The 26713-nt window shown below is 41.7% G+C and overlaps 1 long non-coding RNA gene and 1 pseudogene across 1 annotated transcript in view; one reads left to right on the top strand and one right to left on the bottom strand.

Annotated features, from left to right (window-relative positions):
- The window catches only part of LOC138741813 (uncharacterized), a 458841-nt gene that overhangs the window by 404108 nt on the left and 28020 nt on the right, over positions 1–26713 (bottom strand). The gene's annotated exons all lie outside the window — the stretch shown is intronic.
- LOC138741636 (major vault protein-like) lies at positions 3877–5281 on the top strand (annotated as a pseudogene).

The following is a 26713-nucleotide window of genomic DNA, read 5'->3' as shown; positions in this document are numbered from 1 at the left end:
GAGATGGGCCAGTAGGTGATAGGTAGGTCAAGAAGGAATGAAGAATAACAGGCAGATATTGGCACCTTGTGTAAAATTGGGAGACAGAAACAGGAGAGTGATAGGTGGAAGTGGACAAAGCAGGTGAAAGGGAGGATAAAGGTGCAGACAGCTGTTGAAGAGTGACAAGTAGCATCACAAAGGCTACCCATGTTGGAATCTAATGAAGGAATAGGATAATTGTAACAACTAGGGGAGAGATGAAGGGTAGATGGATTGAAATAAGGGAAAGGATCTGATGGGTGAAATATGTGGCAAACATGTGAATGATACCAGGAGGAAGATGAAACTGGATGATGAAGAGTTGGGGTAGATATGGGACAAGGAGTAAAGATGGGAGGTCTGGAAATGGATTGGAGGGAGAGAATGAGTGAAAAAAAAGCAGAAAATAAGGGTTGGAGGACACTGGAGTATTCAGTGTTCATAACATGGAGTTGCAGATATGAGTGCTCTTCTCCCAGTTGGTGTAGAACCTCACCCCAGCAGTGGAGATGAATGAGGATGGGAAACCTCTGGTGATAATATTGAGGGGAGTTGAAATCAGAATTGAAATGGTACAAGTCCCATTGGTCATTAATACCTTGAAAAGCAATGGTTCTCAACCTTTTTCTTTCCACTCACATACCATGTTAAGAATTCCCTATGCCATATGTGCTCTGTAATTAGTAAGGGATTGCTTAAGTTGGTATGTGGGTGGAAAGAAAAAGTTTGAAAACCACTGTTTTAATTGTACCTAATTGATTCATTATGTGCACCGTTTCATTACTCCAAAGGAAATGGCCAATGACAATTTTTCTCAAGCAAAATATTTCAGTAACAATTGGGTCTCGAGCAGTGATTCTGAACATTCTCTTCCCACTCACATACCACCTTAAGCAATCCCTTACTAATCACAGAGCACCGATGCATTGGGATTACTTAAAGTGGTATGCAAATGGAAAAAGGTTGAGAACCATTGAACTAAATAGAATTGGGAATCGATCTTGGAATTTTGTGGGAACATAGCTCTTAAACACAAGTTGAAAGAAAATTTTCCTATTTGTATTAAATCAAACAAATTAATAGTCTAATTACACCACTCCCCCAAAATAACATGGTAATGGCTAGTATCTTCATCCAGTGACTATTAAAGGCAAGGTTATTTGATAACTTCTTGTCAGATAAGTTGGTCTGACTTAGCTCTGGTATCAATAGCTCTCCTTACTGCATTTGGAATGAAGCACAAAGATAATTGAAATGAATGAACAAACAGAATAAAATTTGGCTATAATAATCCAGAAGCCGGAGAGTGAATAGTTTAGCGGTAATGTCAGATAAAGCCACGATGAATCACTGCCTTGCAAAATAGAGAACACCAGCAATAGCAATCTTGGAAGATCAAATGAGGAGTTTTCAAATTATGCATTATATTGTTTTGGTAGTTTGAGAATACCTTGGAGCATTCAACATACTTTTACACTATATTTGACACAAAAAAAAATTAAAGCAGACCAACTTTATATTCATTGATAATATTCTAATTTTTTGACTGAAATTGCTTAACACAATCTTTCAATACTCAAGCATTAATACATTGATAAATCTCACAACACAGACTGGATATCCTTAAAGGAATACAAGAATTTTTTGCACTTCTTCAATTACACAAGGTATTACGCATAAAGTTATGACGTGAGCCATTGCTCCAATCACATCTCAAGGATCATCCTGAAGGTCAGACAGCTGCAGATTAGACTATCTGCTCCTTCACTGGAAATGTCAATTGAATCCATTGGCTGTATATTAACTCACTGAATTCAGGGCAGGAATGGTCCAACTCCAAGCTTCGTGCCAGGAAGGGAAAGACATTCAATTTCTTTAAATTGGGTTAATTACGCTGTGGATCAAGTTTCTTTGGCTTGGCTTCGCGGATGAAGATTTATGGAAGGGTAAATGTTCACGTCAGCTGTAGGCTCGTTTGTGGCTGACAAGTCCGATGCGGGACAGGCTGACACGGTTGCAGTGGTTGCAGGGGAAAATTTGTTGGTTGCGGTTGGGTGTTGGGTTTTTTCCTTCTTTGTCTTTTGTCAGTGAGGTGGGCTCTGCGGTCTTCTTCAAAGGAGGTTGCTGCCCGCTGAAATGTGAGGCGCCAAGATGCACGGTTTGAGGCGATATCAGCCCACTGGCGGTGGTCAATGTGGCAGGCACAAAGAGATTTCTTTAGGCAGTCCTTGTACCTCTTCTTTGGTGCACCTCTGACACGATGGCCAGTGGAGAGCTCGCCATACAATACGATCTTGGGAAGGCGATGGTCCTCCATTCTGGAGACGTGACCTACCCAGCGCAGTTGGATCTTCAACAGCATAGATTCAATGCTGTCGGCCTCTGCCATCTCGAGTACTTTGATGTTAGGGATGAAGTCGCTCCAATGAATGTTGAGGATGGAGCGGAGACAATGCAGGTGGAAGCGTTCTAGGAACCGTAGGTGATGCTGGTAGAGGACCCATGATTCAGAGTCGAACAGGAGTGTGGGTATGACAACGGCTCTGTATACGCTTATCTTTGTGAAGTTTTTCAGTCGATTGTTTTTCCAGATTCTTTTGTGTAGTCTTCCAATGGCGCTATTTGCCTTGGCGAGTCTGTTGTCTATCTCGTTGTCGATCCTTGCATCTGATGAAGTGGTGCAGCCGAGATAGGTAAACTGGTTGACCGTTTTGAGTTTTGTGTGCCCGATGGGAATGTGGGGGGGGCTGGTAGTCATGGTGGGGAGCTGGCTGATGGAGGACCTCAGTTTTCTTCAGGCAAAACAGGATGTCAAGCGCTGAAGAGCTGGCTCTGAATGGGCAACTAAAGTGGCATCGTCTGCAAAGAGTAGTTCACGGACAAGTTGCTTTTGTGTCTTGGTGTGAGCTTGCAGGCGCCTCAGATTGAAGAGACTGCCTTCCGTGCGGTACCGGATGTAAACAGCGTCTTCATTTTTGAGGTATTTCATGGCTTGGTTCAGTATCACGCTGAAGAAGATTGAAAAGAGGGTTGGTGTGAGAACGCAGCCTTCCTTCACGCCATTGTTAATGGTGAAGGGTTCAGAGAGCTCATTGCTGTTTCTGACCCGACCTTTTTGGTTTTCGTGCAGTTGGATAACCATGTTGAGGAACTTTGGGGGGCATCCGAGGCGCTCTAGTATTTGCCAAAGCCCTTTCCTGCTCACGGTGTCGAAGGCTTTGGTGAGGTCAACAAAGGTGATGTAGAGTCCTTTGTTTTGTTCTCTGCACTTTTCTTGGAGCTGTCTGAGGGCAAAGACCATGTCAGTAGTTCCTCTGTTTGCGCGAAAGCCGCACTGTGATTCTGGGAGAACATTCTCGGCGACACTAGGTATTACTGCACAGGATAACACAGATTACTCTGTAACTGAGCTCGAATCAGAGCAAATATAGCACAGAAACAGGCCTCTTTGGCCCCTCTAGCCTGTTATGTACTTTTTTTCCTATTCCCACTGACCTGTACCCAGTCCAAAGCCCTCCATACCTCTCTCATCCATGCACTTGTCCAAATTCATCTTAAAATTGACCCCATATTCACCACTTCAGCTGGAAGCTCATTCCACACCCCCACCACTCACAGGGCTGAAGAAGTTCCCTCTCATGTTCTTCCTGAACTTTCCGCCTTTCACTCTTAACCCATGTCCTCTAGTTTGTATCTCACCTACCCTCAGTGGAACATCCCTATCTACATTCACTTTGTCTTATTCCCTTCATAATTTCAAATACCTCAATCAAACCTCCTCTCATTCTTCTATGCTCCAGAGAATAATGTTCTAACACTCAAAGGCTGGTAGTACCTTATGGTGTTTGACCTGCGTGGGACGATGGGAAGCCGCAGTTGGGGCAGGAGCTTGCTGTCAATGAGGATGCCATACTTCCGGCAGCAGGGGATCATCTGGAGGCTGGGATTCAGGGCATCTTCATCCTGTCAGAGGAGGAAGAGGGCCTGGTCCTGAGGGCGGTGGAGGCAATCAACGAGAAGAATGAGGAAGTGAAAGTCCACTAGGAAGCCTGGGAAGAAGACTGGATGATCAGTGGTCCCATGGAGTACATGCCACCAGTCACTGAGGAGGTCTAGTCTTACCACCATACCCTCCCCCTCGACCAGAATGAACACAGCTACATCCAGGATCTCAAGAGCGGCAAGGTGCAGGCGGTGATTGGCAAGATGTACATACTGAACCAGGACAAAGAGCTGTGGGAGAAGACCCTGTCCCTGAACATGGAGGTACTGTTCACTCCAGACAAAAAGCCCATGCTGGACCAGAATGCCTGACCATCTCAGGCAGGATGTCCAGAAAAGAGGGCACCTTCTGTGTGTCCCATAACACTGTCATCCAGGTATATGACTACAACCAGAGGTGTGTTTGGCCCCAAGCTGGTGATGTTGGAGCTGGATGAGCAGCTGGCAGTTCTGAACCTGTCGGAGGGCCACCCCGCAGCATCTCCCTCCTCCTGGGGTCTGCTTTCTTCATCAACATCACCATCATCAAGACGGTCAGCCATACACAGTTGCAGCTAGCCTACAGCTGCCACTTTGAGGTGCAGGACCAAGGGATCTGATAAAGTTGGCCAAAGTGTTCAGCGTCCTGGACTTCATGGGATACACCTGCAAGGCCATCGCCTCATGGATCCAGGTAGCAGTCGTCCTCCATGCAATTTGATTACTTCCACAAGAATTCCTCATGGATCCTGCGAGCAGCCATATTTAGCCTGAACCCCAAGCTGCAGGTGAGGGAGTGCCTCCTCTTCTACAGGAAAAGCCCATTTGTGATTAGCATGGACTTGCACTTGGTGGAGCCCATCGAACAGAGGATGCACAACACCTGCAAAAAAGTATACAGCTCACCATTGAGATCATCCCCAAGCTGGAAGTGGAGTATCTGGATCAGGAGGTGAAGGGCCATCTGGAACCGCAGCCAATCATGAATTAGGCCAGGCAGAGATTTTGAAGTGGCTGTTGCTGCTGGCAGCAGACAGCATGGTGGTGGACAGCCAGGGAGTGACGAAGGCCAAGAGATGGAGGCAGAACTAGAATGCCTGACAAAGGCTCAGGAATGAGAGCAAAGTTCATCATCAAGAAGAACCAGCTGGAATTTGAGAAAACCTGGCAGCTATTGGAGATGGAAAGCTGGCGGTTCCAGGAGATGATCAGGGCAGCCATGATGGGGTCCATTCCAGAAACGTGTCCCAAGATTCAGGTGAAGCTTCTTCAGCAGTAGATCTCAACCTTTTTCTTTCCACTCACATACCACTTTAAGTAATCCCTATGCCATAAGTGTTCTGTGATTAGTAAGGGATTGCTTAAGGTAGTATGTGAGTGGGAAGGAAAGGTTGAGAATCACTGCTCTAGACCTAATTTTTACTGAAGTATTTTGCTTGAGAAAAATTGTCATTGGCCCATTTCCTTTGGAGTTATGAAATCATGCACATAACAAGTTAATTAGGTACGATTAAAATAGTGGCATTCAAATGTTTTCTTTCCATTCACATACCACCTTAAGCAATCCCTTACTAATCATAGAGCACCTACGGCATAGGGAATAGGTCAGTGGTATGTGAGTGGAAAGAAAATGGTTGAGAACCCCTGTTCTACCGGGTCTGGGTGTGAACTGAACCCCGATTATAAATATTTGGACCCAAGTGAACCTCTTTGCCATAGTCAAAAGGTATGCTAGGTGTGCCTGCAATGTGCATGGAGCATCCTGGGAGTAAGTGAGGGAAGGGGAAAAAGAAAGGTCCACCTGTCTCTGCAGCAGGAACCAATAAACCAGGCTAGGAGCTGGGGAAAAAAATATACAAAGCTATCCTCCTGTGATGCCACTTTCAGGAAATTGTGATCAGGTATCAGTATTCCCTGATTGCTCTGTTCTACTGCACTCCGCAGTGACCTGCCATTTACCATGCATGTCCTTTCTTGGTTTGTTCTTCCAAAATACAGCACTTTACACTTGTCAGCATTAAATTCCATCCTCCATTTTTCATCCCATTTTTCCAGTTGGTCTTGATCTCTCTGCAAACTTTGAGAACCTTCAAAACCTTCCAATCTTAAGATCATCTGCAAACTTGCTGTCTAATTTACCACATTATCTACCAGATAATTGATTATAGATAATAATGGTCCCAGCACTGATCCTCCGACAGGTTCAGCACCACTAGTTACAGGCCTCCAGTTGGAGAAGCAATCATCCACCAATGCTTTCTGATGTCTCCTATCCAGCCACTGTCAAATTCAGTTCACTATTTCACCATAAATACCTAGCATCTGAACCTTCCTGACTAACGTCCCACACGGGACCTTGTCGAGGACATATTCAAGTCCAGCACTGCCTCTTTCGCCAACTTCTTGGTAACCGTCTCAAAAAATTCTCTAAGATTGGTAAACACAACTTATCACACACAAATTCATATTGACCATCTCTATCAGGTCCCTGACTATCCAAATAATTGCATATCTGATCTCTTACAACATTTACCTACTACTGATGGCCAGGGTATTCAACCTATAATTTCCAGGGTTACATTTGAAGCTTTTAAAAAAAAATGGAACAAGAGCTACCCTCCAATCCTCTGGTACCACACCTGTGGCTAAGGACATTTCAAATATTTCTGCCAGAGCCCCTGTAATTTCTACACCAGCCTCCCTCAAGGTCTCAGGGACTCTCTTGTCAATCCCTGGGGATTTATCCACCCTTATTTGCTTTAAGACAGCAAACACTTCCTTCTCTTTAATCCGCATAGGTTTTGTGACCTCACTGCTTGTTTTCCTTTCTTCCCACAACTCTGTGCCTTTTTACTGAGTGATTACTGATGGAAAAAATACTGATGAAAGTTATTATGTGCCAGATCTTTAAACATTAATTTGCTCATATTTTCATGATTTTCTTTTTTATTTTAAGTATTTTGTAATAATTTTCATACCCAAACTCATTTTAAATATTTTCCCAGAGGAATCCACAAAATAGATTTTGACAGCTACCAGAGTCCTCAGGGTGTTCCTTGACATACACTAAACTTGCCAGTGTCTGCCAGCTGATCTTTGCTTGATGTCTGTAGCCTGCTGGATTTCAGCTGGTTATCAGCGACAGGGCTATGGTGGAGTTGGTTCTAAGGCAGATGCTTGATCATTGATATGGACTCTAGCCCATTTCTGTGCAGCACGACTCTATGATTGAGGGCTGTTTGGGGTAAGATTAGGTCACTTGCACACCCAAACCCTCTCCCTTTGAAGTTATTACTGCTTAAGCCAGAATCACACTTGATCAAATATTGTAGTTGGAGAGCATGTCCCTGCTTCAAGATCACGTCATTTCCAAACATTGGAAAACATCAAGTAACTGTCAGTCAAAGTTCAAATTTATTGTCAGAGTACATAAATGATGTAACATACAATCCTAAGATTCCTTTACCTGTGAGCCAGGCAGAATTTCTACATATTGGAAATTGTAAACTGTACTAGAGAAGAAATATGGATACAAAGAGAGAAATTTAAATGAAGAAAAATGTAAACACACTGTGCAAATACAGAAAAATAGATGTACAGTAATAAATAATGTGCAAAGAGTCCTTAAATGAGTCTGTGATTGAAGCAGTTCCTTAGGGGCATGATGCTGGAGGGGGTATTAACTGGTCATAGAAGTCCTGTGACATATATAGTTTTCCTGATGGCAGCAGTGAGAAAAGAGTACATCCTGGGTGGTATGGATCCTTGATGATTGCTGCTGCTCTCTGAGGGAAGTGGTCCAGATCAATGATCTCGATGGAGGGAAAAATTTAGCCTGTGAGATATTGGACTGTGTCCACAATCTTTTTGAGGGCTTTTTAATTCAGAGATACTGATATCCCCAAACCAGGCCGCAATACAGTTGGACAGCACACTTTCCACTAAATAGCTGTAGCAGTTTTCCATCATCCTGAGGAAGTAGACGCATTGACATGCTTTCTTCATGTTTACATCGGTACGATAGATCCGGGAAATATCCTCCAAAATAGTGACTCCCAGGAGTGACATTGAATGAAAGTTGTTGCTATCCCGTCAAGTTTTCACTCTACTTTCTATATGCTGATTTATTGCCCCTTTCTGTGCAGCTCACTACCGTGGTATTGTCAGCAAATTTGTAAATGGTGTTGTCATACCGAGCCGCAGGAGTCCATTATCCTGTAGTTAAATCATTCAATAATAAATCTTGGCAGACATCAAACAATGTGGCTCAATGCATGTGATTAGCTAGTTGGAAAAATGAATGTCATTTTGTATCATGTTTAATTTTACATTTCAATTCAGTAATGCAGTGAAAAATTCATTAAATTGTGCACCAGGGATTTTATAAGACGACACCATGTGTAAGATATTATGTCATTGCTTCTCTGTATCCCGCTGCCACAGAGACCAGGCATGCAGAAACTTTTCGTCTGAATTTAAGAAATATGAGCAGGAGTTGGCTATCTGGCCCCAATGAATGAGGAGTCATCTGAGAAAGAGCATCTTCCAATGTTAACGAGAGAATGGGACTGTGATAGTACAGATTCTATCACCAATGTGTACATGTACATATGTACAGATGGTAGTGTAGGATGACTGTGATTGGCTGAGAGTGTAGCCACACGTACAGGTCTTAAAAGGATTACTCCTAGCCAGACCAGGCCATTCTGGTCTGGTCGACCTACTTGTGATATGCTCCATTCTTTTAGTTAATAAAAGCCTTGGTTTAGATCAACAAGTCTTTGGTTCTTTTGACGCGCTCTTCAGGGACGTCAAAGCCCTCACCATGGTGCATTAATATTTTTTTAAAAATAAATTAGAAGTGTAATTCTATTGTCAGGACAAAGCACCTTGAAACAGATTATTTGAACCATTCTGCTGTCCCTTTGCAAAGGATAACTGCTGTCCATTTGTTGGGTTCTAGTCACATGCTAATGCGATGGGCTTTCAACTGCATTCAGACTGAGCTCAAAAAGTCACTTCTATAGTCATGAAATGCTTGCCAGTGCTCATTGCACACAATTGATTATTGGACCATGCTTGCTACGTGTTCATGGCACAACAGTCACAACACACCATCCTTAGATAAGGATAACGTGCCATGCGACAATTCACAATACCACATTGCAACAATAATCAACCCACCACTTTCACACATCCATTTCCAAAAAGAATCAACTACCAGGAAGATGATCAATATAGATGAAAATATTTAAAGTCACACAAATATAGGAATCAAATATGTTTGGATGATTTTTCATACAATTTCCTAATCTTAGAATATTGTCAAAATGTCGTGTATCAGAGACATATCGAAGAGCAAGACACAATTATCGCGCCATTCAAATGTATTCACATCATTGTCTCGCACCCCAAGGTCTTTAGTTAACAAAGCCTTATCCTCAAAATTTAAAATGAACAGTCGCCTAAGCAACAACACACAAAATGTGATAAGAGCTGGATATATCTTGTGCAAATGGAGATTGAGGCATTGCTAACTTTAATCCAGAGGCAGAAATATTTTTAAACTATGCCCCCTGGTGACGTTATAAATCTTCACTGCAAACAAGAAAATATCTTGGGTTATATTCCAAATGCAAACACAAAGGCCTTAACAGCAAATGATATAATGCAAAAAAAACTAAGAAATATTTAATCTTCACGTTAATGAATCAAACTTAACAACAAATCCAGTTCTTTTATACTCCTATACACTTTACACAGGTAATTTGAATACCAATTAGGATACAAGAGTATCTCTGTGATTTATTGATGCAAAAACAATCTGATCCAAATAACTTTATCTTTCACATCAACTGTATTCATTTACATATGAGAATATAAAGCACAGGCATCATTAGGATTTGATAGAAGATAGGAACTCTGGTTTGTACTTGACATTAATTGATAGCAATCAGCTTTATTGATGAATGACCTTCAGCCATTCAACAAGAACAAGCGACTTTAGTCAAAAAAGCACTGGAGAAATGGTTCATAAAAACTTTCATGTGGAGGACTGTGCAGTAGTATTTGGCTGAAATTTCATATCCAAGCTTCAGCAATAAGGTATAAACATTGAAGGTGTAATTGAATCAGCCAGTTCAATGCTGTCTTTGAATGAAACCAACTGCCTCTGATTGGACGTCCACATTACTCAAGACCAGTCTTCAGGAACTGTCCTAGATAAAAATCAGAGTTGCTTTTCATTGCACTATTTAAATGAACAAAACTGATAAACATTTAACTGAACAAAATCAGTGATAGGAAGAATAATTTTACTGAACATGCATTGGGGAGTGAATTAAATAGCCCAACAATTTTTTAAGATTGATGAAACTTGTAAAGTTTTGACTTTTTTTTAAAGGACCATGAGAAGTGACGCAGAGGCCATTATTTCACTTCATCTACCTTTATCAAGGTGGTGGTGGGCCACCACCTTCTTGAATTATTGCTGTCCTCATGGCAAGAATCATTTCAGAATCATCTTCAAGAAGTTGGACCAGGATTTCAATCCAGCAGCACTGAAGGAATAATGATTTTTGCTTGTCAGGTAGTGAGGTGAAACGGAAGGGATTCATTCCTTGCTTTCCCAAATACGCACAGATGCTTTGTCTCAGAATCCCATCCAGTAATTTCCACACTCTTGTCATTCCTTAGCAGGTCCTTGTACCCCTCATAAATAAACACCTAGCATTGCCTATATTCTAATCTTCTAGTATGTCATCCCTGGCTATGTTGAAGCAACTATCCCTGCCAGGGTGCTCACAATTTCTTCTTCAGCTTCCCAAAATGTCCCATGATACATTTGGTTAGGTTTCAGGGATTTATTTGTCTTCCTACTTTTTCAAGGCCTCAGCATCTGCTCTTATTTTGAACTGAACTCTCTCCCTGCTTCCAGATATTTCTGAGCATTCACTGTAGTAAATACAGGTGAGAAATATTAATTTAGGACCTTGCTCATTTCCTGTGGCTCCACACATAGACAACCACATTAATCGTACAGGGCACCACTCTCCCACTCTCTCCCAAGCTATCCATTTTAAATTTAGACATACAGCATGTTAATAGGCCTTTTTGGCCAATGAGCCCCTGCTGCTCAATTACACCCAATTGACTAATAAACCCCCCCCCCACCCCATAGGTTTTCAATGGTGGGAGAAAACTGGACCACCCGCAGCAAACCCAGGCAAGTAGGGGTAGAACATACAAAGTCCTTGCAGACAGTGCAGGATTCAAACCTCTGACCTTATCTCTGGTGCCTGTGTTGCCTCCATTTTGCCCTTAATGGATGCAAAATCTCATTAAATATTCCCTTACCTTATCTACCAAAACTATCCTATATCCTTTCATCTGGATTTCCTTCTGGAGGATGCTCCTACATCCTTTATTCTCCTCTCAGTACTTGGTTGCTCCCAGTGGCCTTCTTTACCCAACATGCACTGTCTTCCATCCAAGTGAAGGCACACTATTAATTTGACAGTGCTTTTCACTGACTTCAGTACAAAACTCTCGACTTCAGTACAAAACTAATATTTCAGATCAGATACTATTTATTGTCATGTAATAAAAAGAAATGTAATATTACACTAAATTGCCTGGCACCCCCTTGCAATCAGAGGAGAAGCAAAGCAAATGAGTCCCATCAGAACCACTGACAATCCATGGATTCTACTCCAGCACTCCTGCAGCTGCACAAGACTCCAATCCAAGCCATCAGCAACCTGAACTCAGATCCAAGCAACGAGAAAGCTTTCAGCTCCAGGCCCTTCTTGCCCTCAGCATCCTCATGAATCCCAGTTCTGATACCTGGTTCTCAGGAGCCACTCTCCGCCAGCCCACAGCTTGTGTAAATTTCTTGACCGGAAGTTGCCAACTGCTCACTGCCTGTGTGCGTCTTTCAGTTACAGAGCCCCTCGCTGGTCCGTCACAGTGGTTACTAGCCATCGGGTTCTCCTATGCTCCTCCTTCTCAATGGGTGGCTTCTACCCATTTCTGGTGGCCCTGTGCGAGTCCGCTGCTTTTCCAGAGTCTGCAACCCTTTGTGGCGGCTGCCAAACAGAGGTCCTGCCATCTTGAGCACAGACCTCATGGTAGCAGGACTTTAAAACAAGACACCATTGGCTCCTTTAACAAGCCACTTAAAGCCTGTATGGAGCCGATGGCTGGGTGATAGGATCCTTTGGAGGAGCACGGACTCTGCTCCACACTCTCCCCGGGTCCACACGAGCAACAATGCTGCTGTTACAGCAGTGCCACCCTTTCAAGAGTTTTAAAGCCATTTGTCACGATTCCAATATAAATAAATTCATCATAATAATTTCCTTGCAGTGAATATGTAAATTTTGATCTTTTATAATAGTACTGATGTATTTCAGTCACTAGTTTACTCCTTGGAACCAATCCTGCAAACGTAGCTGCAGAAAAATGTGTCAATCTTTGCAATTCAGGTGTAAGAAAGTATGCTTCGGTTAGGCTGACGACACAAGGAACAATCATGACTGCAATATAGGCTAAGTTATGGATCTATCAGTAAGGCATAATAAAAATGTACAGCTCACAATGGATGAAATCCTTCCAAAAAATACATTCAAATTTCTATGAAGGATCAAGAGTTTTAAAGATTCTGATACCTGAGAATGTAACTCTGTCCATGCCTTTGAAATAAATAACAAGAACTTTGGAACACCTCAAGGATCTGGCTCCAAGAGGTGTTCACACTGCTGATTTATGACTGCATTGTCAGATTCAGTTCGAACAATCAAGTTACAACAGCAGCTGACCACATCAATAATAATGATGAGTCAGCTAACAGAAGGAGGCTGGGAGGCTTTGTAAAGTGGTGCAAGAACAGCCCAAGTCTCAACATGGACAAAAGATGAGTGTGGATTTCTGGAGGATGAAGATTATACCAGTCTCTATTACACATCAATAGTTCCATTGTGAAAGCAAACATTTCCATGGTGTGCATATAATGGATGACCTATCCTGAACCCATCATACCTCATTAATCAGGAAGGTGCAGCAGAACCTACACTTCCTCAGGAAATTTAGGAGGGCAAGACAACTGGCTCCCCATCTTGAAAATATTTTTATAGGAGCACAAATTGTGAGTGTCCTGTCTGTCTGCATCATTTTGTGATATGGTAGCTGCAAAGCATTGGACTGGAAGTCAATTCAGTGGATGATCAAAATGGCAGAGAAGATCACGAGGGTCTCCATTGACAACGTTCGCCAGGAGCGTTGGTTAAATTGGACTCAAAATAATTATTAGGGACCTTTTCCTTCTAGCACACAGCCTCTTTGACCCTGAACCCTCAAGCAGATGGCACAGGAGAATCAAAATTATGACTACCAGGCTGGGAAATAGCTTCTTTCAACAGGCTATAAATTTGATGAATATTATCCTGTCACTGAGTAAACCATTCCAAAATATTTTAAATTATATCTGAATGCATCCTATGCTGTGTATTGTGTTTGTGCATGTGTGCTCCATGGTCTGGATAAACACTAATTTATCAGGCTATATCTGTAATCAGATGATAATAACTTGAACATAAGAGGAGACCTGCAATACGGAGTTAGCTTTTGCAAACAAAAACCTCTCATTAGTCGTGCTCATAGGCACTTTGGTCTAATTTCTGAAATGGTTTCCACTTTAGTTACTATTGAACCAGATACCACCTCCAACTCCAACTATTTTCCAGATTATAAATGAGAAGGAATAGCATCTCTCTTCCTACATCTAAATGAGGTTTGCCACAATTTCTCACCCATCTCCCCCCACCTCCCCCCAAAAAAAACCTGCAAATCCATCCAAACATCCAAGAATTTTCAAAAAAGTTTCCCTTTGATTGGCTCTTGAATCATAAATTCTCCAGCTCTCTCCTGAGAGAAGGCAATCCTTCAGGTAAATCATATCTCTGCCTGATCCAAATCAGATAAAAGGGATATACATTTTACAAACATTCAATCCAATCTTTTAGAACTGCCAATCAAAGCAATTAATCAAATTGAGTCAATTATAAAATTCAAGGGAATGAAAAAAATAAACAGCTGAGCCACAAGCTTCTGATGGAAAATTACATTTCATTATTGAATAACTCTAGACATGTAAAAGAATGCAATTTCCAGAGGAATTGCATTGAGCACTTTTCAACAAAGAAGTGTATTTATGGTGCTTGAAAGACTCTATTGTCATGATCCCCTGGGCTCCTCGTCATGCTTGGATATATATTTTTTAAATTGCAAATTAAATAAACTAACTTTGTACCTCAGTTGCACAAAAAAAACTGCTCAGTATTATTAGAGATTTCTAGCTGTTAAAACATTTTTTTTGTAGCTCACTAGGCAGCTCCTGAGCAGGTAACAAGAAGGAACCAGGCACATGGTTCACAACTCATGCATCACAGAGGCTATTTAAACATTATGTGTAACATTTATATTCTAAGTTTATATTGCTCTTATTGATCCTTTATTATGACACATGTCAGTGCCTGCCAGCTGCAATGTTAACAGCTTCATTGTAAAGTGACAGTGTGGAGATCAAAGTCCATTGACAAATCAAGTAATTGATCAGATCTCCAGAATTACTGGATGGATGGTATTTGGTACATTTAACTTCACTGACCTGGAATCAAGGCCATTCACAAGTTGGAAGAGCAACATCTGATATTCATTTTGGGCACTCTCCAACTGGATGGCATTAATATCAACTTCTTTAGCTTTGGCTAGCCTACTCTCCATGCTCCCTCTTCTCTATTCCTCCGTCTTCTTTCTGCCAGCTCCCCACCCTCTTCCCTCTCCCTTCACAGAGCCATCCCCCGGTTTGCTGGTGTGCTCTCCCTCCCTTATCCATCTATCAACTCCTGCCTGTGGAACTGTGCTCCTCCCTCGCTTCCATTTTGTTTGGGCACCTGCTTACATTTTGCTCATACCTTGAGGGGCTTAGGCCCAAAACATTGATTATACATCTTTGCTATATAAAGTACACAGTTTGAGTGCTGAGTTTCACCAGTATGGTGCTTTAACAAGTTCTTTAACTGCTCTATCCATTTTCCCCATTTCACTTCATACTTAGATATTAGAAACTATATTCCAAGATCCTCAATTATTTATAATTTTCAATTGTAGTTTCAACCAAGCCATTCCTTTGTTTCACCAAATGTAAGATGACCAAATGTACAAGGTGCGCACATGTACAGTACATAAAATGAGCAGATTATAGTGCAAACTGATCTCTCAGTTAATGAGCAAGACTAAAGCATTATGGTGTGGCACTTTAGTTTATTTCCACTGATTCCAGAGTCAACACACATCTAAAATGCAGCAACATTCTCCTTAATTCAGCCCTAACTGATGCACTCCTACATAATGTTGATCAAATATTAGATTTCAGGAAGCGTAATTGTCAAGGAAGACACTTTTGCACAAATACTACACATCAAAGTGTAGGTAGAACTCCAGTACTGCAATAATTGAACTTCACAGTCAAGTCAGTTTTTTTTTTCAACTTAAGATTCTATTTCAAGTTTGGGATTTACTGAATGCAATACCTGAACATAAAACTTCACAGTGCAGTAAAGGCCCATTGGCACACAATGTTGCGGCAACCTACATAAACCTAATTTGCAACAATCTAACCCTTCCCCACCTCACATCCATGACCCACCATTTTTCAAACATCCATTAGCAAGGGATTGCTAAAGGTGGTATGCAAGTGGGAAGGGAAGGTTGAGACCCAATTGTTACGGAAATATTTTTCTTGAGAAAAATTGTCATTGGCCCATTTTGAAGTTATGAAATGGTGCACTTAGAGTCAATTAGGGACAATTAAAACGGGTGGTTTTCAATCTTTACAGCTTTATTGTTCACTTGATTTAAATTGGTCAAAAATAATTAATTATTTGGTTTGAAATACATTCATAATAATACAAAACCAATAATAACTAGGAAATTGTTAATTTTATTTTGTCTTTTTTCAAGTAGAGGACAAAATCCATTCAACTGAATCTCATAATGCCATGGTGAATGAGGAGACACACACAAATTGATGCCAATTAACCTTGGCTCCAAAGCAAAGCTGAGGAGTTTCAAATTTCACGCTCTAGAAAAGAATGACAGATTATAACAGGCATGCAAGTATTTTTGCCAATGACAAAGAATTGTCTGAGGTATTTGCATTACTTGTTGAGCTCAGAACTCCAAGATCATTTCTAAGCACGAATCTCTATCTCCTCCCAACTCATTTGGCTTTCAATGACTGTGCATTGCAATTATCAAATTTATGAATACTTACCATAATTAACAGGCCATTTCAGCCCACGAGTACATGCCACCCAATTTTCACCTCCGATCCACTTCTCTGAAACAAGCATGCCACACTGTGATGTAGCCAGCCAAGACGCTCTCGATAGGTCTCCAGTAGAAGGTCGAGAAGATGGTAGCCTGTAGGCTTGCCCACTTCAGTTTATTTTTGTTAGACATATAGCACGGTAATAGGCCATTTTGCCTCCCAATTACACTTAATTGACCTACACTCCTGGTACATTTCAAGCGGTGGGAGGAAACTGGAGCCCCTGGGGAAAACCCATGCAGCCACAGGGAGAATGTACAAATTCCTTACAGACAGCGCCAGTTTCAAACCCTGGCCCTGATTGCTGGTGCTTTAAAGGCGTTGCTCTAAACAAGACACACTAAACGCCCATACTTCACACAATCAGAAATGCAATGCCATTTGTGGGAGTTGTTCATCCATTTATCTAGCACTCAGGGAAAAGCCAAAAAGTACCATTTTAAGATATTTACTGAAAATAATTTTAAAGCAGATATTTGGTCTTGTACTTATTCAGGAATGAGAGTGGATCTGAAGGGATGATTCTAGTAGTCTTCCAGAATTGTCAGTTATATTCAACATGTGAAGCTTTATATTTTAATTTTTGAGCAAGTCTCAATGAGGAAAAGGGCAAGAAAATGTTTTTCAAATGCATTTTCACCATTATTAGCTTGATGGGATTTGTGGATTTTCACAGCCTTATTGTTGGCCACTCATCAGGAATCTACTTTTGTTTAACAATTTCCCCCCCACCTCCCCTGAAAGATTACAAAGGTAATCATTCTGATCACACCAAACTTTGAAGGCATTTCAAAAATTTCCCTTTTCAGGATCCCATTTTCACAAAAGCTACATTGGCAAATGTTGAAGAAAGCATCTCATAGTATTACACAATTTTGGCAGGGAACAAAATGAGCCTCATGCTCCCACATATCAGTTTGAGCACATCGTGTAAACCTCTGCAAGGTTTAAGGAATGAAGAATTTAGCAATGGACAAATAATTATCAAGAGTATCTGTCTCCGCCTTAAGTGTGTCCTTAAGTGTGATGTCCTCTTAAACCAGTTGCACAGACTCATTCAAGTCTTGTTCAGCAAATTCTCAATATTTTTTCCCCCCAATGTGAACTGCATCCAAAACAATCTCACTTCCATTATACTTTGCACCAATTCCTGAACTGCTGTTAGGCTTTTCCCCAGATATCAATACTGAGAAATCAATACCTATACTATGGCCCAAGATGCATCATGGACAAACACATCTTAAGCCCCAGGATTCTTGTGAAAAATGTTTTAATGTCAATTTCTTCTGTGAAGGTCAGTCTTTCATATGTTTTTTTTAAGTAACTCAAAACCTTTCACCAGTGAACATTACATCAAAGAAGAGCAAAGGTGATCAATTCTTTGCCCTGGTCAATATTTAGCACACAAAGCATTCCCAAACACCAATGTATATTCTAGAAAGTCTTTGACGCTGAGGAAGACAGTAAAAAAGTTATTGTACACTGCATTATTTTCAGCTGGATTGAGCATTTAAAGAGAATTTTGAAGATTTGCCATGCACTTCTCATCTGTTCTGAAAAGCTGACTTATTTCGTAGCCCATGACCCCCAATTCAAGAGGAAACATCAATACTTCATCCACCTTGTCAAGAACAGAGAAGGCAGAACACTAAAGCACAGTGCAGCCCTGTTGCCCTGAACTATTGATTCCACATCCTTCTTATAAAAGTACTAAACCCTCCCTATCCTGTAGCCCTCTAATTTTCTTCCATCCCTGCACCTGTCTAAGAGTCTCGTAAATGCCCCTAATGGCAAGACATTCCAGGCACCGACAACTCTGCATTTTAACAAAACAACTTAATCCTGATGTCTCCATTAAACTTCTCTCCCTTCACTTTGTACACATGTTCTCTGGTGTTTGCTATTCCTGACTGACCACTTTATTTATGCCTCTCATAATCTGGTAGACCTCAATCAAGTCTCCTCTCATCCTTCTACACTCTAAAGTGAAAAGTCCCAGCTCCGCAAACCTTACCTCAAAGACTTTGTTTTCTAATTCAGGCAATATCCTGGTAAATCTCCTCTGCAGCCTCTACACAGCTTCCACATCCTTCTTATAATGAGGTGACCAGAACGGAATACACTAATAGTGGTCTTAAGAGATTTGTAGAGTTACAACATGCCCTCTCTACTCCTGAACTCAATCCCCACCCCCCCCCCACCACCATTCATGAAGCCCAGCATCCCATCAGCCTTCTTAACTAACCCATCAACCTGTGTGGCAACCTTGAAGAATGTAAGATTCTTCTGTTCATTCACACTCTTCAGGAACCAAGCATTAACCCTGTACTCAGCCTTCTGGTTTGTGCTTCCAAAATGCGTTACCTCACACTTATCCAGATTAAACTCCATCTGCCACTTTTCCACCCATCTCTGCATCTTGTCCATATCCTCTTTTAACCTTCGACAACCATCAGATCAATCCACCACCCCTCCAATCTTTGTGTCATCTGCAACTTACTGACCCATCCTTCCTCCTCTTCATCCAGGTCATTAAAATTAAAAAAAAAAATCACTAAGAACAGGGTCCCAGAATAGATTCTTGTGGAACTTCACTAGTCACCAAACTTCAAGCAGAATACTTCCCTCCCAATACGACTCTCTGCAAGCCATTTTATTTTTATTCACACAGCTAAGATTCCACTAATCCCTTGTGTCATGACTTTCTAGAGGAGTCCCTTATAGGCGACCTTGTCAAATGCCTTACTAAATTTCATGTAGACCACATCTACTGCCCTACCCTCATCAATTTCTTTTGTTATCTCCTCAAAATTTCAATTAGGCTCATGAAGCATAACCTTCCCTTCACAACACCATGCTTACTATCCTTGAGTAGACTGTACTTCTCCAAATACTTATAGATCCTAGCCTTAAAAATCCTCTCCATTAGTTTGCACACCACTGATGTAAGACTCACCAGTCTTCAATTCCCAGGATTCTCCCTATTACTTTTTTTAAAGAAAGGGACCACATTTGCCATTTTCCAATCCTTCAGCACCTCCCCGGCAGTCAAAAATCACTCAAAAATCATAGCTACTTCCCAAGCTATTTCCTCTCTCTTCCCACAGCAACCTCTGTATATTGTGTCTGGCCCTGGGGACTTATCAATCTTGATGTTTTTAAAAAGATTGAATACTTCCTCTTCTTTAACCTCAACATTGTTCAACACACAAGCCTGTTCTATTTGGACCTCACCCTGATCAAAGTCTTTTTTCTCTTGTGAACGCTGAAGCAAAGTATTCATTTATGACCTCCCCAAACCTCCTCCACCTCCAGGTGCATATGGCCTCCTTTTTTTCCTTTAGCAGCCCTACCTTCATTTTCATTATCCTTCTGTTCTTTACATAGAATACCAAAACCTTCTCATGGCCCCTTTGATCTCTCCCAAGTCCCTAAGCTCCTTCCTGGCTACCAAATACTTCTCAAGAGTCTCTTGTATTTCCTGCTTCCTATATCTAATATTTGCTTCCTTCCTCCTTTTTACTAATTGTCTCATTTGTTTCATCAGCCATGATTCTCTTTTTTTTAAACCATCTTTTCTTTGTCCCAATGGATAAACCTAGCCTGAACCCATCACGTGATCCCTAAACTTCTTCCCTTTCACTATTGAACAACCATTTCCAATTAACTTTTGCTAGTTTCTGCATCATCCCTTCATAATTAACCCTTCCCCAATTAAACACATTCCCAATTTGTCTGTGTTTTTTTTTTTCTCTTTTCCATGCCCATGTTGAAGCTAAGGGAGTTGCGATCACTCTCACCAAAATGCTCCCATACTGAGAGGTCTGCCACCTGGCCAGGTTCATTACCAGAACAAAATCCAGTGTGGACACTCCTCTCATCGGCCAGTCCACATACTGTGTCAGGAATCCTTCTTGAATACATCTGACAAATTCAACCCTCTTGCAGTCAGGAGGTGCCAGTCAATATTAGGGAAGTTGAAATCATCCATAACTACAACACTATATTTCCTGCACCATTCCAAAATCTGCCTTCTCATTTGCTCTTTGGTATCCTGAGGGCTATTCAGGGGTCTATAGATTACTCGCACCACTCTTCCCATTTCTGATTTCCATGCATCGATTCAGTGAGCACTCCCTCTACAGCATTCTCCCTTTCTATAACTGTGATACTACCCCTGACCAGTACTCCCCCCTCTCCTATCTCCCAACCCTTTTAAACACCTAAATCCCGGTACATGCATTAGACAGTCCTTCCCTTCCTCCAGCCAAGTTTCTGTAACAGCCACAACATTGTAGTTCCACTGATTCATGCTCCGTTCATCCCCATTATTCTTAAATCACCTAGCATTGAAATACACATTTCAACCCCTCTAAATGGCTGTGTTTATGTTTTTCCCCCTCCTGTCCTTCCTCACAAACTCAAACACATGGCATCATGCTTTTGACTTTCTGCCCTAATCTCTACACTCACATTCTGATTCTCACAACCCCCTCCCCCCGCCAAACTAGATTAAACCCTCCTCTATAGCTCTGGCAAACCTGCCACCATTATATTGGTCTGTTTCCAGTTCAGGTACAGCCTGGCCTTTTTCTACAGGTCAGACCTTTCCCTGAAAATGTTCTAAAAATCCACATATGTGAACCCCTGCGCCAACTCTTAAGCCACACATTCATCGATCACACCTTCCTATTCCTACCCTCTTTGGTGGGTGACACAGGCAGCAATCCTGAAATTACCACCCTTGAGGTTCTGTTTTTTTTTTAAACTTGTTTTTTTCCACAACTCCCTATATTCCTTCTTCAGGACCTCCTCCCTACTCCTTTCTATATCATTGGTCCCCACGTGGACCACGACATCTGGCTGTTACCCACCCCCCACCCAAAAAATGCTGTGAACTCGATCAGAGACATCCCTGACTTTGGCACCTGAGAGGTAATGCATCATCCAGAAGCCTCAATCTTATTCATGAAACCTATCTACTCTTCAAACCAATGAGTCCCCAATTACCATAGCTCTCCTCTTCTTCCCTCCTTCCCTTCTGAGCTAAAAGGCCAGCCTCTGTGCCCAAGACGTGACCACCATGGTTTATCCCTGGTAGTTTGTCACCCCCAATCATAACCAAAACAGTTTACTTGTTGTTGAGGGAAACAGCCAGAGGGGTGCTGTGCTCTGTCTGCCTACTCCCCTTCCCTCTTCTAATAGTTACCGGTCTCCTGACTTTTAGGGGTGACTATCTCCCTGAAGCTCTTCTTTATCACTGCCTCTGCCTCCCTAACTTGGTCTCCCAGGAGCTGCAGCTGGATGTACCTCTCAGGTGTGGTTATCAGGGGTAACTGTGCTGTCCTAGATTTCCCACATCCTGCAATCAGAGGATTCCACTCCCCTATCTGCTGTCTCTATTCACTCTTCCTAATTTAAATTCAAAGATCTTACCTTACTGGAAGCAAGCTCTTCCTCAGTCTCTGCTCGCTGAAGTTTCATGAGCCAAAACCTCCAAGTCTCACTCCTACCCTGAGCCACTCAAACATTGGCCACACCTCGAGTTACCCTTCTTCTTATTTATCATTTCCCCTTATCTTAATTACTCCTCCCACCAATCACCATTTAGTTTAACCCTCAACCTGTCTTCCATTTGCTTTTTTAAAAGCACTCACCACAAGTTGACTCATAACACTCCAAGCTCTCTCAAGTCTCATGTTCTCCTCTTTCAGTAACAGTCCCGAGAAGTCCTATAGGATGTTTGTCAATCATTTCCTTGCTGTAGAATTCCACCCCCCCCCCCCCCCCACCAACTAAACAGAGTTTTGTAAAAAAAAAATTACTTGGTTGTTTCTGGCCTGAAAGTTCGAAGGTACGATGTCAACTTTATGCAACTGCAAGAATTCCAAGTAATATGTCAAATTCAATTGCTTTTTCATAAATCCATTTACTTTTCCCAGCCATATTTTTAACCTCTATCAATTGCATATGTGGGGAGGGGCACAATGCTGGTTCCTGCATCAATCTCAAGATACAGTAAAAGTGCTGGTATCCAGGACCTAAGGGAATTGATAGATGCCGGATAAGCAAGTTTTCTGGTTGCTTGACACTTTACAATGCTTACTACATCTGAATTAAGAACAAACAGTTTAAATGACAACAATACTATACTTCCACTGAGCAAACTTCACTTTATGAATATATAAACCTTAGAGCATTTTACTTTATTTTCAGTCATATTCTTTGAAAACATTTAACTGTCCCTGCATCTGCAGGTTCCTCCCCCTCCATGTAGCCATCTGAAAGATGAACAATAACATTATAGATAATTATCCTCTCTCCCACAAGTTTACGGATAAAGTTTTACTAGTATATTTAATAATATTTATAAAGACTCTCAGGAGACACTTTAAAAGAGTTACGCTAATGGGAAGCTGCATCAACCAGCCCTTCATCCTGGGTGACACCATTTTATTCCAACACAACTTCATCCAAACAGCTGCTACGAGCAAAGCATAACCAAGGCACTCAACTGGCTGAATATTTATTCCCTTCTTCACCCAAAGTTTGTGCTACTCTAGATAACATTTATTTTTACAATTTTAAACATTTAAGGTTGTATCAGAAGGGGACATTGCCATGTTCATTCCTTGACTTTCAAGGCAACCCTTTAACATGGCAAAATATTTGAAATGTCTTGTAACTGGAACTCTGGAAATGGCCAAAAATGTTATGTGATTTCATTACCTGACACTGGAGCATACATACACCAGTCATTTCAGAAGGAAACATTTACAGAATGGGCTAAATACCCCTGTAGGCTCCTGGCCAACTTAAATATAACATCTATGCAGCACAGGGAAAATGGCAAGAAATAACTATGCAGAAATAATTTGCATTGAATGAGAACAGTGCATCTGTATTTCTAGAAAGGCTAGTTCAATTTTATTGATGTCATCTGAACCTATTTTTTCCCCTTATGTTATACCGAATAACACAAAATGATTAGTTAGTCTGTAGCAGTGATTTGATACAATGCACTACTTGGAAGACAGCCAGATAGTGGATTGTAGTGAAGATATTTAAACCTAAATCCCACTGGAAAGCAGAACACTGATACATTAGTGGAAGATTATCAAGAACCAACAATCAAATGGCTACTACACGTCCTTGAAAACATTATTGTACTCAGTGTTACTGAATCACCAAAAACCTTTTTAAATAAAAAGGCAACTACTTCCCCAATTTGAAAGATTGGGATTTTATCATGTGGCGAGAAACCAGAAATGAGATCTTGTCTTTTTCTTGATGCAATAAATTGTACAAATGGCCTCCAAATAAAAATACATTGACAAAAATATGGTTAAATCTTTAACCATCTTAACAGGCAAGAGTGACTTCTACCCAGAAACTTGCAATAAAACAGGACATATGGGGTTTCCAAAAGGACAGCCTTTAATAGAATGTGGCCATGGACCAAACACGGCAGGTCTTTCACTCCAAAAGGCACACTGCTGATGTTAAACATTTGTGCTAAATATGACTGCTACTGAGGAGAAAGAAAGGGGAGAGGGAGGAAGCTCCAAAAGAGATGTTGAAATCCTGGTGGGATAGTTATGGGACAACAGCCAAGCCACTGTTTGCAAGGGAGCAAGGTAGGGTGACCATTCCAAAGGAGGACACGGTCATAGGTTTTCATTTTTATAAATACAGAAAGATTCAATTTATTGTCATAGTAATAAAAGTGTCAAATTACACAAAATTTATTTTTGCCTGTAAGGCAGACAGATTAGCCACCAGCAGGAATTGTCCCAAGCATCTCTTACAGTCAGAGAGGGGAGCAAAAGAGAATCCCTCCAGAGTCACCTCCAGCACTTTTGCCACCCCAGCAGCCACACAGAGTTCAGTCCAAATTATTTGCAATCCGAGCTCCAGATCTGAACCTCTGACAGAGTCAGGGATCTTCCAGCACACTCCTCACATCCTAATTCAGATACTGGTACCCATCCAACCAGTCTCCAGTAGTCTTCAGCCTAGCCTGTATCCCCCAACAGCAATCTCCAGTAGCCCACAACTTCCATGGGCTCCTCCCCTCGAGCAACCAGCAGCTCACCGCATTCACTGGTCCCTCAGTCGCAGAGCCCCCTCACTGGTTCGCTGCCATGCTCACCGTCCCCATGAATTGTCTCCTACACTTCTCCCTCTAAGACGGTGCATGACCTTCCCATCCTCTGGAGCCCTGCTCCAGTCCCCTGAGTCTGCAGTCCTCTGGGACCGCTGCTAATTAATAGGCACCACCATCTTGGGTGCAGACACACAGTCGCGGGATTTCAATTAAAACTACTGTCAGCTTCCTCAACGGGCCGGTCAAAGCCCGAATGGAGCTGATGGCAGTCGATTGGATGACTGGACCCCACAGGAGCTCTGCATCTCCACTTCCTCACTCTCCACCAGCCATTATAGTGGCTCCAGCAGCACCACCATCTTCCATACGAATATGTCCAAATATATATATATATATATATATATATACACATCAAAAACAAGCTCTTGGGGCCACCAGATCTGATCCATCATGCATCCTTCTGCATTCTCCCCTCATTCCATCACTCACACATATGAAAGGGGCGAGTTACAATGGTTAATCAATCTATCAATTAACCCAATGTTGGAACATCCCCAAATGATGTAGAAATGCTGTGAATTTCATGATGTTAGTGTGACTATATCAAGCTGAACTTTAGTCCAGAATAAATATTGATCTCTTCCATGCACATTCACCCCATTGTGGACATGCTGGGTGTCTTCTCTCATCCACCAAGATTAATTGGTTGAAAAAGATGATAATGAAAAAAAGTAACTCAAGGTCATTTGTCATCTCCAGTGAGGCAAAGAGTGTGGCTGAGGAGGGAGGGCATTTGTACAGCAAGGGAAACATCATGTGGAAAGAGCACCTTGCAAATGGGTCATTGACCTACTATATCTGTAACAATCTCAATCTGTATCCTCACCAAAGTTTTATTCTGGATCCCACATCCCATTTGCTTGAAATTAATAGCAGATACGCTCCTAACCATCTGTGAGGCTGAACAAGTCGGTTTGGCTACAATTAATACATGCAGCTCTTCCATTTTGTCTTGGCAATAGAATAGGGTTTTTTTTTGCTCTCCATGATAAGGCACTGAGCAGGAGGAGAAATAGGAGTAGTAGCATTGGAGAAAGAGGATGAAGTGGTGGTGGGTGCATTCAGGAAATGATAATGAAGCCTGGTACGGAGGCACCACCTCTTAGGACTATTAAAAAAAAAACTCCAGAGGGTGGTTAACTCAGCTTGCAACATCACAGGAACCAGACTTCACTTAATCGAAAACATCAACATGAGGCTGTGCCTTAAAAAAGCAGCCTCTATCCTCAAGAGACCCCCACCAGGGCATGCCCCCTTCACTCTGCTACCATTGGGGGGAAAAAAGGTAAGGAGCCTAAAGATGAGCACTCAGCGGCAAAAAGACAGATTCTTCCCCCACCCTACCCTACCCACCGTCAGATTCCTGAATAATCAATAAACCAAAGGCACTCCCTTACTTTTCATGCACTGTTATTTTTTTTATATATATTATTTATAGTAATTCTGTAAGATGGTTAGAATATTAATGTTTGCGCTGTGATGCAGCTACAAAACACCGAATTTCATGACAATAAATTCTGATTCTGATCATTACACTTGACAATCTATAGCACCGAGGCAGATGTGGGAATGAACAGATGAGAAGGACATGAAAGGGGCTCCATTGAACTGCAACTAAATTAAAAGAATTGCTGAGGCTGGAAACCCAAATTGAAACAGAAAACATTGGAAACACTCAGCAGGTTAGATAGTGTCTGTGGAGAAAATGCTGCTGTTTCAGGATGAACAATGGATCTGATAATGAGTCATGGACCTGGAACATTGACAGAAGTCCTCTTGCTATTAGTGTACTGCAGAATAGCAAAAGGCAATTAAAATCTTACATGGGGACTCCCACCCATCTTGCTCCTGAGAATTGGGGCATGGTCATGACAGGCCTAATGCTAATAGTGAACAATTTGATCCAATGCAGGAGATGGCCATCACCAACTCTGGCAGGGAGATGCATGGAGCCAGGAAAATGACACCACTCTACAGGGAATGAGCACATTAAAAAAAAAAGGGTATTGGCATGAATAGGACATCGTATCTTCTGGTTCAGGTTTTATCTGCTGAAGGAGCACAGGTAGATTCCATACAAAGTCTTTGTGCTTCTATACCAGCTCTCAAGGTAGCTGAGTACAAATTCTCTGCAACATTGCAGAAGTACAAAA

This window comes from Narcine bancroftii, chromosome 8, assembly GCF_036971445.1.
Source record: "Narcine bancroftii isolate sNarBan1 chromosome 8, sNarBan1.hap1, whole genome shotgun sequence".
NCBI classification, from domain to species: domain Eukaryota; kingdom Metazoa; phylum Chordata; class Chondrichthyes; order Torpediniformes; family Narcinidae; genus Narcine; species Narcine bancroftii.
The sequence above is the reverse complement of the archived record's forward strand: the minus strand, read 5'-3'. Positions and strand labels throughout refer to the sequence as shown.